General features: G+C 41.3%; 1 protein-coding gene and 1 long non-coding RNA gene across 5 annotated transcripts in view; one reads left to right on the plus strand and one right to left on the minus strand.

Moving 5' to 3' along the window:
* Positions 1-7,243, plus strand: part of LOC125902471 (uncharacterized) — a 32,544-nt gene extending 25,301 nt beyond the window's left edge. The window contains exon 3 of the long non-coding RNA XR_007451098.1: positions 7,161-7,243. This is a non-coding gene — a long non-coding RNA (uncharacterized LOC125902471). The remainder of the gene's footprint in view (positions 1-7,160) is intronic.
* The window catches only part of kcna4 (potassium voltage-gated channel, shaker-related subfamily, member 4), an 82,245-nt gene that overhangs the window by 25,225 nt on the left and 41,305 nt on the right, over positions 1-15,715 (minus strand). The gene's annotated exons all lie outside the window — the stretch shown is intronic.

The following is a 15,715-nucleotide window of genomic DNA, read 5'->3' on the forward strand; positions in this document are numbered from 1 at the left end:
GGAGTGATTAAAGTAGTGAATACATCCATGTAAAGCAAACTGTGGGAGTAGAAACCATGTTCTCCCACCTCTGACCACTTTCACAGTGATTGAGAAAAAATCATCTGCATGCACAGCCTTATAAATCTGAAGCTTAGTGTGTGTGTGTGTGTGTACTTCTGTCTGCGTGAAGAGTTTTATGTGAACTTTTATGCTTCAGGTCTTAGTTTTCTGCAGCGGTGGACAAATGTTTAACCAGTACAGCTGAGTGTCAGAAAAAGTCATACTTGGATAACTCTAGCTGCACCATTGAGTGCCAGTGCTGAGCTTTGCCTAAACACGATTTGATGGTTTTGCCCTTGTTTTGCAACCAGCCTCCCAGTCGTCTTGGCATGAGCAGAGGTGTGTGGCTTTATGAGACCAGACATCACATTACTGCCCACTCAACATCTGCTCTTGCACAGACATTTTTGAGAGGCATGCAGCAGCTCAACTAAACAGACAAACAAACTGCTGGAGAAGAACCCTTCAGCCAAAAAGGGCAGCGGGACCTGAGCCACTATAGACACTCAGCTCTGGACATTAAACTTCACTACACATTTGACTGACTTCCAGGTAATTACCAGCCATTAGCAAAAACAAACGTTGATTTGACAGCTGCTTTTTTTACAGACATAAACTGCTGTAATGGTCCACTAAGTGGTTCAGAAAGTGCATTTTACCAACAATTGTAGTTGTCAAATATGTTGGAAAGCACCGAGGTTAAAAAGGCCCGCACGAGCCCAAACAACAAACTGTACGATAAGGGATGGGCACTGATGAGATTTTATTAATATAAAGGCCATTATTGATTCTGTTCATCAGTCTGATTCTTTGTCAGTTGCATTACTGGTTCCTGATTTTTCACATTGATGTTTTTTCTTGCACAGATTTTCTGTGTGCAAAAAATCTTGGCCTACACAGGCTGAAATGAGAGAATATTTGTACAGCATTCATTCTTAGTTTTGTTAGTCAAAGAAATAATCTGCTAACCCTGCCTGTATGGCACTAATGTCACTACAACATAGGATATTTAACGGACGTGCTGCTTGGTTGGGATGTCGTGGTACCTGTTTGTCTACACTCGTAAAGTAGGGCTGTCAAAGTTAACACGTTAATAACGAGTTTACATACTTTTTTTTGACGTACGATTAACACAGGTGTGTTCTGTAATTATGACCCTCTGTCGACCCCTGAGTTTGGGCAATCAGGAAGTGATGCAGCAGTAACATTTTGGATGGCGAGCAGAATTGGATAAAGAAAGAGTTCTTTTGAATGGCAGGTTCAGCGTCAAAGCTCTGCCACATGGGTTTTCTCGACAAGACCGAAGTTATTTGCATTTACTGTCGATGTGAACTGAGTTACCACTGGAGTACTTCAAGCTGCTTAAAAAAGGGGATATTTAGTTAATCCTTCAAATCTTGAAAAATATCCCTTTAAGGTAAATTTAGAACAGATAAGAGTTAACTACTGACAATCATGTGATAAATTATGATTAAATATTCTAATGGAGTAACAGCCCTAGTAGAAAGATGTTTCAGAATATTGCTGGTGTTTCTCTCCTCATATGACATTATTATTTTATAGACACTACAAACAGCACTGTTGTCATCGTTCTTCGAGAAATAAAGCCCCACTTCAGAATGTTTCTTTCTTCCCAGCATGACTCCTTGTTGCAGGTTTTCAGCAGGGTATCCTACGGATGTGTGATTTTCCAAAAAAGTCACATTGCAATTATTTTGATGGACGTTACCATTGGGATATATGTCAAGATTTTAATAGGAATGGTAATTTTTGCGTTTCATTTTCACTGAAAAAAATAAATAAAATGATGTTGATTTTTTCTGTGGTCCGTACCAAACAAGAATGCTCACTTATGTCTGGAATATGATTTGTAGCATCACAACGCTTCATTTATGATGGTATGTTGTACACATTTTAACTGTATCAAAAAACTGAAGCTCCTGCAATTTGGATATTCCACTTGGCCCTATCTGATAATACTCGATAATAATCCGATTAATTGTGCAACCCTTGCATAGCTGCATGAGTCTGACGTCATCGTTTTGCAACATGCAACTGTCAAAAAAAAAAGACATGCCAGCTTCAATAAAAGAAATTGATAAGCTTGGAGTCATACAATTCCAGTGGATTGGACTGTTTGGAACCGGTTCTCAACTGGAACAGGTTCTGGATACCCATCTCTACATATGAGCCAAACTAAACTCTGAAGCTGCATCAGTGTGAAAAACCACAACACAACAGGCTGACTCTTAAGGGATAAATCAGGAGATGTAACAACCAACTTTAATGTGGTTACTTTGGCACTGCAGCCTGACAACATATCCTCAGACCACAGTTTGTATGACATCCTACAACTTAGCACCCCACATATGTCATTACTTCCTTACTGTAAAGTAGGGCTGGGCGATATGGACTAATAAAAAAAAAATCTCCAATTTTTTCACAAAAAATCCGATTCACGATTTAAATCGATTTTTTTCCCCTCCTAGTTAAAAAAAAATATTTGCGGCCTGGTAGCACATACCTGGGGTCCAAAGCTTTCAGCATGTGAATAAACCCCAGCTTTTCCATGGTAGCCTATATATGGGCACCATAGCTCTTGCAATATACATTGCGACTGCATCAGTGATCGCTTTCCACCGGACCCCTTTCTTATCATATGGCAGTGTTTCCCCTACCATCATATTGGATCACAACAGAAGTCATTTAAGGTTACCTTTACTGTAGAACAGGTCTATACCTTGTCCTTTTATTAAACAAACTAAATAGCCTTATGTTACAGGCTGAGCCTGATGTGTGTGACGTGTGTGTGTGGAGTTGTGTATGTGTGTAGTTGATGTAGGAGGTATGAGACGTTAGTGCGCCGGGTGTGGTGTGTGATGTCAGACAGATGCACCCCAGGAAGAAAGTGAGGCACGTGCTCTGTTGTTTACACAGCACACAACAGCGCTGAAGAACTCGTTCCCTTTCTTGAGTTCTTCAGCGCTCGCTGCCATGTTGTTTGTGTATCAAGCGCGCGGGGGGGATGGATGAGCCCACTCTGAACTACGGGAGCCCAGCATGGAGCGGCGGTGGCGGATTTTACATAGAAACTCGATTTTCATTAAAACAAATCAGCCTAAACTACAAATTTGAATTAATCGATAAAATCGATTTATCGCCCAGCCCTACTGTAAAGTTACATAATTAACATAAAGTTACAGAGGTAAGTTTCAGGCAAGTAAAGTTAGGTTTAGAAAAAGAAACATGGTGACGATGTACCTTAAAATGACTAAGGCCCTGATCACACAAAGTGTTTTAGAAGCATGTTGTAATTGTTTTTGAGAGATGAGAATGAAGCTTTTTGCGCGCCGGTTTTGCAACGTGCCCCCATTTCTGTTCTTAAAGCGGCTGCTGTTTTTGCCGGAGCAGTCCGAACTCCTCGAGTTGAAAAAACTCTAACTCAAACTAGAAAAACGCTCCACGTCATCTCTTTTCCCATTGTCCAATCGGATGATTTGAGAGGCGGGCCCTCTGTGGTGGTCACGACAAGTGTACAGTTGGTAAACAATGGAGGAGAAACTGGCGGTAGCAGTTGCTGGATACCCAGAGCTATACGGGCCGACGATAGACAGCAGGTTATCAAACTGCCCCCGAGTCATCCTGAAATATGCCTGAAAATGGCCATCATGGAAGAGAAGCTCCTGGACCAACTGGTGGCACTCCCTGTAATCCAGCCTCTATTTTAGGGTCTCATTTACCCACAGGCTGGAATTGAACCTGCGGCCGCTGTGTCAAGGACATGGCCTTCATATAGGGGATGCCCACACTTCCCACTAATCCACCAGGCACCCAAGAGAGTCCTGTGTTTTGTGACCTATTCACTACCCCAACCTGGCTCCTAAATGGCCCACTTGGGACCACCTCCTTCTTCACTCCTGTCAGCACCTTGGTCATATAATGGCAGCCATCCAAATATGTGGGTTATGCACACGTTACTGGCTCATACGTGGGATATGTACGAATTCTGATGCATTAATTTAGCCGGAAAAAGTATTAACGGTGCATGAGAACAGCCCGAGCCTGCCAGTGTGCTCTGTGGAGTCTTCCATGGCTGGACCACAGTACAGTGTCCTGTCAAACTGAATTGATTCGTCTGTCACAGCTCCCACAGCGTCTCCTGTCTGCTCTACGTCATGCCTTCCTCAGAAATCTTTATTTCCTGTCTTTCACAGGAAAATCTTAATGAGCAATGAAACCCTGAAGTCTTCACTTAACAGGAATACTAAGTAAAATAATACTAAGTCTCTCCGCTTCTTCATTTGCTCCAAATGGAAAATGTTAAAAAATTGCAACCTGGAAATATAATTTAGGGACACAGTCTGACATCTTGAGAGGAAACATGGCAACCCCACTCTTTCTCTCGCAAAAATCAAATCCCTTACACAAGTCTTTCCCACAACTGCTGGCTCCTCCCCAGATGGCCGGCTTCTTAATGTCTCCTCTCCAACTGGCTACTTTTGTGCCTGTAATTTATTTATTTTCTGAATGGTCACGCATCAGACGGATCTATCCATCCCTAGCAGTTGGCTGGCACAGAGAAGGGGGGACATTTCCACTTTCTTAACCCTCCCAGTTTGAAAATATATGTGCAAACACAACCCCAGTGTATAGCAGTATGTGCAGAGCTGACATATTTCAGTTATTATGAATCTGTAAAACTGCCCGACATGAACATGAGTGCAGTGACTCACGCGTTGGCCCTGTTCACCTGTTTGGGTTGACTCAGCTCACCTCAACTCTGCACTTGGCAATTTGTGAGGATAAATAATGAAGCAATAATCCACAGCAGGCCACAGTGCAGTGATATTAAATCTGTAGTGGAGTAACATGCACACAGTCAGTTGTTTAGCTGTTGAATATTGTGTTGCAGTTGCATTTTGAGGGTAAAATTAGAATGAGTCACATCAGTAACCTGGTGAAAGAGGTGTTATTCATCTGGAAGTGATTGCAGCTGGTATTTCTAACCTTTTTGGGCTCCTGACCCTTTAACTAAAGCAATGTCTGATTGTGATCCGTACAGAACCAGAATCAGTTTATTGGCAGGGTCAGATTTCTTTTATTTGTACGTGGGTTGCATCCGTTTTCACAGTACAAAAATCTCATAAAAATTGAGTTACACAGTATAATAATTAATTAATAACTAGTCCATATCCATTGGTAGCTTTGTCACCTTCTACTTATGCCAATGCCCAATGCCTATGTGCAGTTTCACATAGATTGACCACGTCAGTGAGTAGAAAAACGTGGGACAGACAGAATGACTGACTGACAGTTTCTGTGATTGTACAGCATACCATACCATGACTTAGTCATACCAAAAATTAGAAAAAAAAACCCCACACATTGGTCCACAGGGGGCGCCACAGCGATCAGTCGCATTTTAGCCATTTTGAAGCATTTTTCTGTTGTTATAGCGCCACCCAGTTGCCAATTAGAGTTAAATTTCTCCAGTCACCTTGAGGCGTCCTGTTCTACATATCTACCACGTTTAGTAAAAATCCATATGGCAGTTAGGCCTAGATAACAAATTAGCTCTCTAGCGCCCCCATTGTGTTTGATGGGGTCAATAATGGAGGGGTCCCCTCAGATTATGTGTGGTCATATGCCTACAAAGTTGCGTGGTGATGGGTGAAACCCTTGAGATGTTATACACCTTTATGTGATGAGCCACGCCCTCCGCAATATTCATTGCCTTATAGAAGCTCAGTTTTAGGAAGTTTTCCAACTTTTGCCAAGAGGGAACTTTAGATATTGGTCCCTAGATTATGTTCACCCAGTTTCATGCAGATCGCTCAAACTTCCTAGGAAGAGATCCATTTGAAGTGTTTTTTAAAAAATTCAAAATGGCGGAAAATCTATATAAGCGGAAGTTATGGGTTCTTGAGGCAAATGTGTTCCTCATGAGGAGAGGCATCTCTGTGCAAAGTTTCATGTCTCTACGATATACGGGGCATGAGATATGCCCATTCAAAGTTTGCAATTTCATTCGGTTGCTATAGCGCCCCCCTTTGGCCAATTGATGTAATATTGTTTCATCATTCGCATCCTCCCATGACCCTCTACCACTGTGCCAAATTTCACATGGATTGACCAAGTCAGTGAGAAGAAAAACGTGGAACAGATACACACATAGACAGAGTTTTCGTCATTATATAGTAAGATTACACTATTATTATTATTATTCTTATCATTATTATTATTATCAGTTACAATGACCCTTAAAGGAATTAAAACAGAAGAGTTTTTTAAAATGATAAAACAAACTTAAATCTATTTTTAATGGAAGTTAGAATTGTACAAACAATTAATGTAAAAAGACAAGGTGCAACAAGCTAAGGCTTAGGCTTACACTTTTTTGCTTGAGGGCACCTTGGCAGTGCCCAGGAGGCAGACTGGCACCTCTCCAGCCACCAGTCCACAGCGCATGCTTGTTCGCTTGGGGACTTAAGCCGATGACCCTCTGGTTCCCAACCCAGGTCCCTATGGACTGAGCTACTGCTGCCCCCATTCATCATTGTTATCTTTATTATATCATCGTTATTTATTATTTTTGTCTTGAGTGTATTTGTGTTATGTAAGTTGGAAAATGACCAAAGTAAATACAATTAATTAAAACTAAACTGTGTATGAAAAGTCTGACAGGCAGTGGAGGAGAAAAGACATGCACAAATATAATATAAATATACATGATATGATAACCATCAATTTTCATACCACAGTACATGGTTTCACCGGATACTGCTGCAGCCCTAATGTGTGCACATACTTGGCCAAAAAATGTGATTCTGAAGTAGGTTTCCACGTACAGGGAGTGTGCCTTGATTGCATTGTGCCTCTTGCTGCACAGCTATAACATCATAGTGACATAATGAGAGAACATAGAAATAAAAAGCAAGCACTGCAAAAGTCAAGGATCATAAATAATAATAATAAAAAAATTCTGACCGACCGACCGACTGACATCATCATCTGAAACAAGTAGCTACATGCCCATTAGCCCACAGCGTCATTAACAGGTGGCTCGCTCAGTGTGTGACGTGCACTTGTAGATAAAATATAGGCCTATATTAATGAAGGTTCATTAGTACGGTTTTGTATTTCTCTGTAATGTAGCACAGTGTTAACAATGTTACTGATACTATTCTTTCTCACACCTTCAACTCAAACCATTGTGTTCCCCCCCAAAATATATCATTTAATAATCAAATTAATATCATAAACATGCGGGCGACTAGTCGACTTACGGCCCTAAATGATGACTGTTGGTCAACTAGGAAAATTCTTATCTTCTTGACAGTGATTCAGTTTAGTTGTGTCGTGTCAATTAAGAGACAAGCTGCCATTTTGATTTCAGCCTCTTTTTTGGTTTTGCTTAAAAGTTCAGATAAGGACAGCCCACTGTGTCAGCTGGGAACAGGTCCTTCATTGAGCAGAGGACAGTCAATTACCCTGCAGTTTTTTTCATCACACTCTTTCAATGTCAAACCTCTGTGTCTTTCTAGTCGTGCCTCCTCGGCATAATCCTTTCATGGTTTAGAATAAAGTGTTTTCTGACTTTTGGTACACAGAGCACATACTGTATGTTTGCACTTAAGGCATTGTGCTGCTTTCATGAAAGTAAGGGAGATGCAGCTCCTCGCAAACACCTCAGTCTCTTTGAACACTTTCCTTGTAGATCTCCTTCTGCTCTCATTTCAAAAAGCCTTTTTGATTTGAATGTGCAGGTTTATTTTCTCCACAGCCCCTCCTGCTTCTTTTACTACTTACACCTCTTTCTCTACTGTACACTTTATAATTGCTACCAACGCTTCAAGGGACTCTGACTGCCTGAGACATTACCTGCACCAGTAAGCCAGACTACTATAATCCAATTGTATGGATCCAATCAGTTTTGTAATAACAATACTCAACAGCTCCGTTCATGATTAGAAAAGCTCTCTTTTCTATTAATTTTGATGCTGCTGGGCCCTTTTTTAAACTTATATTCATTTAGCCATTCAGCATATTTACATTCTGTATTTAGGTCTCTTTAAATAGGAGTTATTCTTTGCGTCATCCCCTCACAGGATTCTGATAGCCTTCACACGCTTCAGGGATTACAGGAAACTATGCATGCATGTAATTAGTGTTTCTAATTTGATCTCATTGATATTAGCCCCACTGTTTACTGTAGGCGTATCAATACTGTTACTGCTAATGCAAATCCAACTGGTGAAACACACAGGAAACGAGGGATGCGAGGATCCTGTTTTTTCAGTCCCAATACTAACACCAATTCCTGGGCTAGATACTGAGTACCGATCCAATACCAGCGTTTAATCAAAAAGCTGTATGCTCACAGTATGCACGTGACCGAGATAAAAGGCAATATCAGGCTTGACTTATAGGAAAACTACGCCCATTTTCAAAATTCACGTGTTATTCCTATAGTCTGAGACAGGTGTCGGCAACCTGTACTATCAGAAGAACCATTTTTTTGACCAAAATAATACTAAAATTAAAACTGTCTGGAGCCACAAAACATATTTGAACCTTAGAATGAAGGTAACACAGCCTATCAAGTCTAAATAAGCCAATCAACATCACTAATAGGTCAAAATGAGCATTCATTCAAACAACACTTGCAAAACAAAATGTAACTAATAAATACATGAGTATAAACTTACTGAAGTGTTACTTGTTATTAAGATAATGAATTGTGCACCAGCAACTTGGTAAAAAAAAATCTTTGAAATTAACAGGATTTACGATTCAAGTGTAAACCTTTTAAATTCAGCAACAAATCTGTCAAACTTTAAACCAAAGTGCGCACATGAATGTGTAATCAGATGTAAACACAGAGTTTAACTGAATATGTCAGCCCCTTTGTCAGCGATGTGCAAGCAAGCTATTTGAGTCAGTGTCGGAAGATGCATCTATAAAACAAAACAACAGTATTTTGTTGGGCATTTTTCATCAATAAATAAGTAGTAATGAATAGTAGGGTGGTGCGTTTGTTGCCTAAACCCAACCACGTGCGTTTGTTGCCTAAACCTGACCATGTGCGTTTGTTGCCTAAACCTAACCATGTACGTTTGTTGCCTAAACCTAACCATGTACGTTTGTTGCCTGAACCTAACCATGTGCGTTTGTTGCCTAAACCTAACCATGTACGTTTGTTGCCTAAACCTAACCATGTGCGTTTGTTGCCTGAACCTAACCACGTGCGTTTGCTGCCTAAACCTAACCACGTGCATTTGCTGCCTAAACCTAGCCACGTGCGTTTGCTGCCTAAACCTAGCCACGTGCGTTTGTTGCCTAAACCTAACCATGTGCGTTTGTTGCCTAAACCTAACCACGTGCGTTTGTTGCCTAAACCTAACAACAGTATTTTGTTGGGCATTTTCATCAATAACCATGTGTGTAGTAACCTGAACCTAACCACGTGCTTTTGTTACCTAAACCTTACCATGTGCGTTTGTTGCCTAAACCCAACCAGGTGCGTTTGTTGCCTAAACCTAACCACGTGCTTTTGCTGCCTAACCCTTACCATGTGCGTTTGTTGCCTAAACCTAACCATGTACATTTGTTGCCTAAACCTAACCACGTGCGTTTGTTGCCTAAACCTAACCATGTGCGTTTGTTGCCTAAACCTAACCACGTGCGTTTGTTGCCTAAACCTAACCACATGCGTTTGTTGCCTAAACCTAACCATGTGTGTTTGTTGCCTGAACCTAACCACGTGCGTTTGTTGCCTAAACCTAACCACATGCGTTTGTTGCCTAAACCTAACCACATGCGTTTGTTGCCTAAACCTAACCATGTGTGTTTGTTGCCTAAACCTAACCATGTGTGTTTGTTGCCTGAACCTAACCACGTGCTTTTGTTACCTAAACCTTACCATGTGCGTTTGTTGCCTAAACCTAACCACATGCGTTTGTTGCCTAAACCCAACCAGGTGCGTTTGTTGCCTAAACCTAACCACGTGCTTTTGCTGCCTAACCCTTACCACGTGCGTTTGTTGCCTAAACCTAACCACGTGCGTTTGTTGCCTGAACCTAACCACGTGCGTTTGTTGCCTAAACCTAACCACGTCCGTTTGTTGCCTAAACCTAGCCACGTGCGTTTGTTGCCTAAACCTAACCACGTGCGTTTGTTGCCTAAACCTAGCCACGTGCGTTTGTTGCCTAAACCTAACCATGTGCGTTTGTTGCCTAAACCTAACCACGTGCATTTATTTTTGACGTAAAAAAACCAAACCCATCAATTCACAGTGTTGTATTGATGGAGCACGTTTAATTTTATGTAAACAATGCATGTAACAGGCAGAACTTGACACGGTGTTCCAGAACGTCCACAAACAAAGCACCCGTGTTACATTGCACGTCATATCTGGACATAGACGGTCCATGACCAAACGTCCATATGTGACGAGGTCAGAGTGAGAATGTGTTGGGCATGATGGAAAAAAAGACAGTTAGCCTATTGACTGACTTCGTGATTAAAGGAAGATTTTGTTTGGTTGTACTGTCGACAGACACCCCAGCTACTCTTCTGTTGTGTTTCTGACAGCTCAACAAGTGTTTGCTGTTATCACTGCTAAACACGGGAGTTACTAAATCAACCAGGACTGGTATTTTAGGGGTTAAAACTTTAAAATAGGGTAAAAAGTAAGGTATTAATTTGCAAATATTTGCAAAAAAGCCCAGCATCAACTCTGTATATGCATTCACAGCATATACAGAGCCCCTGATCAGACTTTTGGTTATCTATATACTGTACTGCAGCATTTGCTGGATCTTTACCCTGAACGGCAGAAATTGCAGTGAAAGCAGAAAAGGGAAGAATTGCTTGACATCTGGTCAAGACAGCTGATTCAAACATTTGGACTTCATTAACAAAAGAGAAAAGGTGAAAGAGGTGGGAGGGAGACGAGCTGTGTGAACAGCTGATGAGGGTGACTGAAAAAGGTCTTTTTCTCTCTGTGCTCAAATATTGCTTGATTGGACACTTGAGGTTAATTGCAGTGGTATAAAGGTAAGCGTGATTACTTGATTGATTACGGGCCAGCTTCCCAGACTGTCATTAAGCCTCACTCTGGGCTCAAATGTGAATCCGTCAGTGGAGAGTTTCTGTTAGACTTATCTCTGTACTGCAGTGTTTTCAGATGGAGCGAGACCTATAGGGACTTTGTCAGTGTGTCTTGTATGTTTTCATGCCTGTCTACCTTTTATTTCCTGTCTTGTTTTTATGATTATGAAATTCAGAGTTATCTCACGGTTGGACCCATTGTTTTCTACATAAGCTCGCACAGTCGTTTCCAAGACAGGTTACACCACTGTCCTATTTTCCAGTGTCAGTGCATGTCAACTCTCCAGAATAGCTGCGATTTTACCACATTCGCTCCTGGATGACCACCATTACATGTCTGCTTCTTCTGACTGGAACAGGGCTTTCACACCAAAAGTGCAAGTTTGACTCATGCAGAATAATTACATGACTTCCAATGAACTGAGTGGCTGTGTGGTCTCTCACACCTGTGCAAGTCATAGCAGTGCATGTGACGCTGACTTTTTTTTTTTTTTTTACATTGAATTTTGACCTCAACAGCTTGTTTCCAAAAAGAATCTGACATTGATAAGAGGCAGAAGTTACCATGGCAATTTTACTGCAAAGGCAAGAGATGAAAAAGTTGATTTTATTGGTTGGATTCAGACCCTACTGGGCCTTATATACTGTAAAACTAAAATTAAAAGCCTAGTCCCAATTAAATGCCCAGTCCCTTTTACTAGCCCAATGTGGCTACACATTTTGACAAATAAACGCCTGTCTCACGCCTGGTCTGGTTGTCAAGCAGTTCATTTTTTATAGAAGTTTTATAGAAGTTAAAGGCCTGTCCCAAATATAGGCCTGTTGATTTCAGTGATTTAAGCATATATTAGCTAGGGCTATTAATTGAAGTTTTATATCAGAGAGGACGTTGATACCTGCTAAAAAAGTTAGTATTGTGATTCTGTACACTCTGATTAATTACAGTATGTAAACCACAGATACGTTACATTTGCACGTAATTATGAAGCAGATATGTTTTAACAACGCTGTGGTTAATGTGTGGTCAGGTTTAGGCACAGAACCAACTTGCTTATGGTTAGGGTAGGACCATGTTTGGCTTAAAATATCTGGGTTTTGGGGGCACAATCCAGACAGGAAATGCAGTGATGTCCTGGTAAAAAATAACTCTTTTTGTGGCAGTATGCCGCTGGGAAAAGAACCATAGGTTGTTGAAAAAGCGCCCAAGTTTGGTGCCAAAATAGCTGCTGGATCACAGTAGTGAGTCCCTACCAAACAACCAGTTTTTTGTTTATATGTCCCGAATAGTGGTCTGCAGCTTGGCAGACAGCTTCTCGCCTAGGTGACATGCCATCCACGTGTAAAAGTTTAGTGTGTAGGATTTAGTGGCATCTAGTAGTAAGGTTACACATTGCAACCAACTGAAACTTCTCCCATGCGCCAAGCTTAAAAAACAGGGCGGACTCCACAGAGGAGGACCCTCTACATATGTAGATGTAAATGGCTTATTCCAAGGTTATGAAAACACAACAACTCGTAGTTTCAGGTGCTTTTACATAAATGAAAACACAGCTATGAACATTAGATTCCATCTCTGCCAATATATCCTCGTAAATCCTACACACTGGAGGTTTAGGTGAAATGTTTTTATTCGCACACCTTGACTAAGACCTTACATCAGCTGGTTTCTCCCTGGCTTCATACATTTGATCTGTAATTCGATAACTTTTCAGATAAACACCTCCGATTACACAAACACTCCCGGCATTGACTCTGAGCTCTTGTTATCTGCCTTCTGTGGACATGTAATCAAACCTCACTGTAGAATTGAAGTGGATAGCAGGTTGGATAACATTATACTTTACAAACGATCTAAAGCTGTCCTCAGCTCGTCACTTGACACTGTAACTAAACCAACATATATTCGTATCAACAGCAGACAAAAAGCCGTTGTCTTGTATTGTTGTAATCTTGCAGAGGGACAATACTGACACGGTGCTAATTACAAGCTGCACAGAGCAACAAATGACTCAGATGTGCTACAATATCAATGTCTAAAAATATACTGCAGCCATTTACAATGAGATTAAAATCATCCTGATCTTCATCTATCAAGGGCAGAGACATTTTATATTAGTTTACATCTTCTTTAGTAGATCAACATTCGGGAAGTCAGTTTCACTTAATTTTGCTTTAGATTGCTCAACACTCATCAGCCAGTACCAGTTTGTTTTTAAGGAGCAAAAGCGTGAAATGACATGAAATACAAGGGGTCTTTCCTGACGGCCTGGCACTCCACTGACTCAGTGAGCTTGAGCACTATATTTCAAAGCACTATCCAGTTAGAGGTGGTATAATCCTCATGTTTTTTGATGTAAATGCCTTTTATTTTATTTTATTTTCTGTTGGCTCTGCTGACAGACAGCCGGAGAGCCGCGTTAGCATGCGGAAACAGTGTCCACTGCCCACCCTCCAGTCTTTACTGGGCAGCTAACTTAGTCAATCTGCACTGCACTAGGCCTGGCTATTAGCTAGCTGACAACACCACTTATTTGCAGTTACAACTGGTAACATTAGTGGTCAGACAGCGTTGCTGCAGAAACATAGTGGCCACCCTCCAGTCTCGCCCAGGTAGCCCCAGTAAGTGGCTTCATTTTGAGGCGCAAAACACATTTAGTATGTTTAACTGTGTTAGCACCACTAACCATGCTGACACTGCTGTTGGTGCTAACGGAGCTAACAGTAGTTAGCAATGCTAAAGGAGGTTTGGGGCTCAGAGTAAAGCCACTTACTCACTGGGGTGACCTGATGGGACACTGGAGGGTGGGCACAATGTTTCCACAGTAATGCTGCTAGGTTTGAACCCCAGTGAACTCAAGTTAGTAGGTATAAAGCACACACACACAAACAGAGTTTTAGGCGTATATATATTTTACCAACAGTGTGTCTTACTGCTGCTTATATGTTATATCTGCTTTAGATGTGGCCAGCTTGTCAGACTTGAGAGATTTGGCACCTAACTAGCTGCTGTAAATCGTAACGTCTCGTTACATGATTAAACGGAGACTTGATATTGGACAAAATCAACATACATATTACCCAGCTATCATCATTACATATCTGTATATGACAAAAACTGCAAAAGACAGTTTATAATTTGTTATAGGTTGATACTGTTTTACAAAAACAGAATACCATGATAAAGATGGGTTTGCCTTCTTGAGGGCATATATAGAAAATCGCACCGTTTTTGATTTAATGTAAGTTCTTCTTTCTTCTGTATTTCCAGGTGGCAGTCACCCCCCCCCCCCCACCCCCCCCCTCCCCACCCCATGGGCCCCACTGCAAACGCACTGCCTGCTCTGTCTATATTAACACCCCTGGTTGGAACGTCGTTACGAGTTGTAATCACCGAATGAGTGGTGCCTCCAGCATGCTCCCACAAGATCTGGTTGGTGCTCAGTACAGTTAAATGAAGTGTGGCAAAATTAACCTGTAGACCGACATTCTTGCAGTTAACCGATTAACAGTTAAACACTAACATTCCCTATCAATACATAGACTTAACAACAAAAGAAAAACAGTGAAGGTTAGGAAAAGATGGACCTATTTTCTAGTGCTCACCCAGCACAAAGTCCTTGGTTATGAAACTAAATGTATGACCACAAAGAGCACACAGACCTGGATGTATGAATGGAGGAATGAAGAAATTAAAATCTCAAAATCTGCAAAGATATGCACATCGCCAACCAAACACTACACATAAAATAACCTGAGCCTCAGAGTAACAAAGGCTAAAGAGTACAGCACATTACTGTTACCATACAGTAAAGACTCACTATGGAGGCGCACATAAAAATCTACATTTAATCCTGAAGTAGCTGCTGTTGTTTCCCTTCATGTGGCATCCACAGCTGAGTAGCTGCAGAAACAGTGCAGGCCGAGGAGACAGGGCAAGCACTGCATTTAAATAGACATGGTGTAATATTCACAGTATAATGCATAATTCAGCCCCGCACTGTGGATTAAACCCTGCTCCCCAGCTGTTACACAGAGCCACTTAAAAACAGCATGTTGCACGACAGCCAGGACCCTGAACTGTTACTGATATCACGAGGTTCCTTGTTGCTGTTTAGCAGTTGAATTTCTCTGCAGAATGTGCACCAGATTGAGCCACATAAGAAAGTCATTCATATATCCGTGCTTTTTTAAGGCCCTCCTGTTTGCCAGTTTCTCTGTTTGGAAAAACTCTGCTCTCCAAAACACACATTTTCCAAACTGAGGGTGAGACATGGAAAAAAAAGTACAGAATTACAGAAAGTGCAAATGTTCACACACAGATGTTTTTTTTTTTTTTAACACTCACGCTTACCAAACACATGGCCACACAAGGAAACACACACACACACACACATACACACTTGAGGATAGTGTTTTCCATCGACAAATAGCCCCTATCAGAGATTCCAGTCCTTGTTGCCATGACAATGATTACATTTACCCAAACACAGGTTTCTTTCTTATGACTTATGGTGCCCTCCACCCCATCCTTAGGGAGAGTGTTTTCAACATAATGCATGGG

This window comes from Epinephelus fuscoguttatus, linkage group LG2 (assembly GCF_011397635.1).
Source record: "Epinephelus fuscoguttatus linkage group LG2, E.fuscoguttatus.final_Chr_v1".
NCBI classification, from domain to species: Eukaryota; Metazoa; Chordata; class Actinopteri; order Perciformes; family Serranidae; genus Epinephelus; species Epinephelus fuscoguttatus.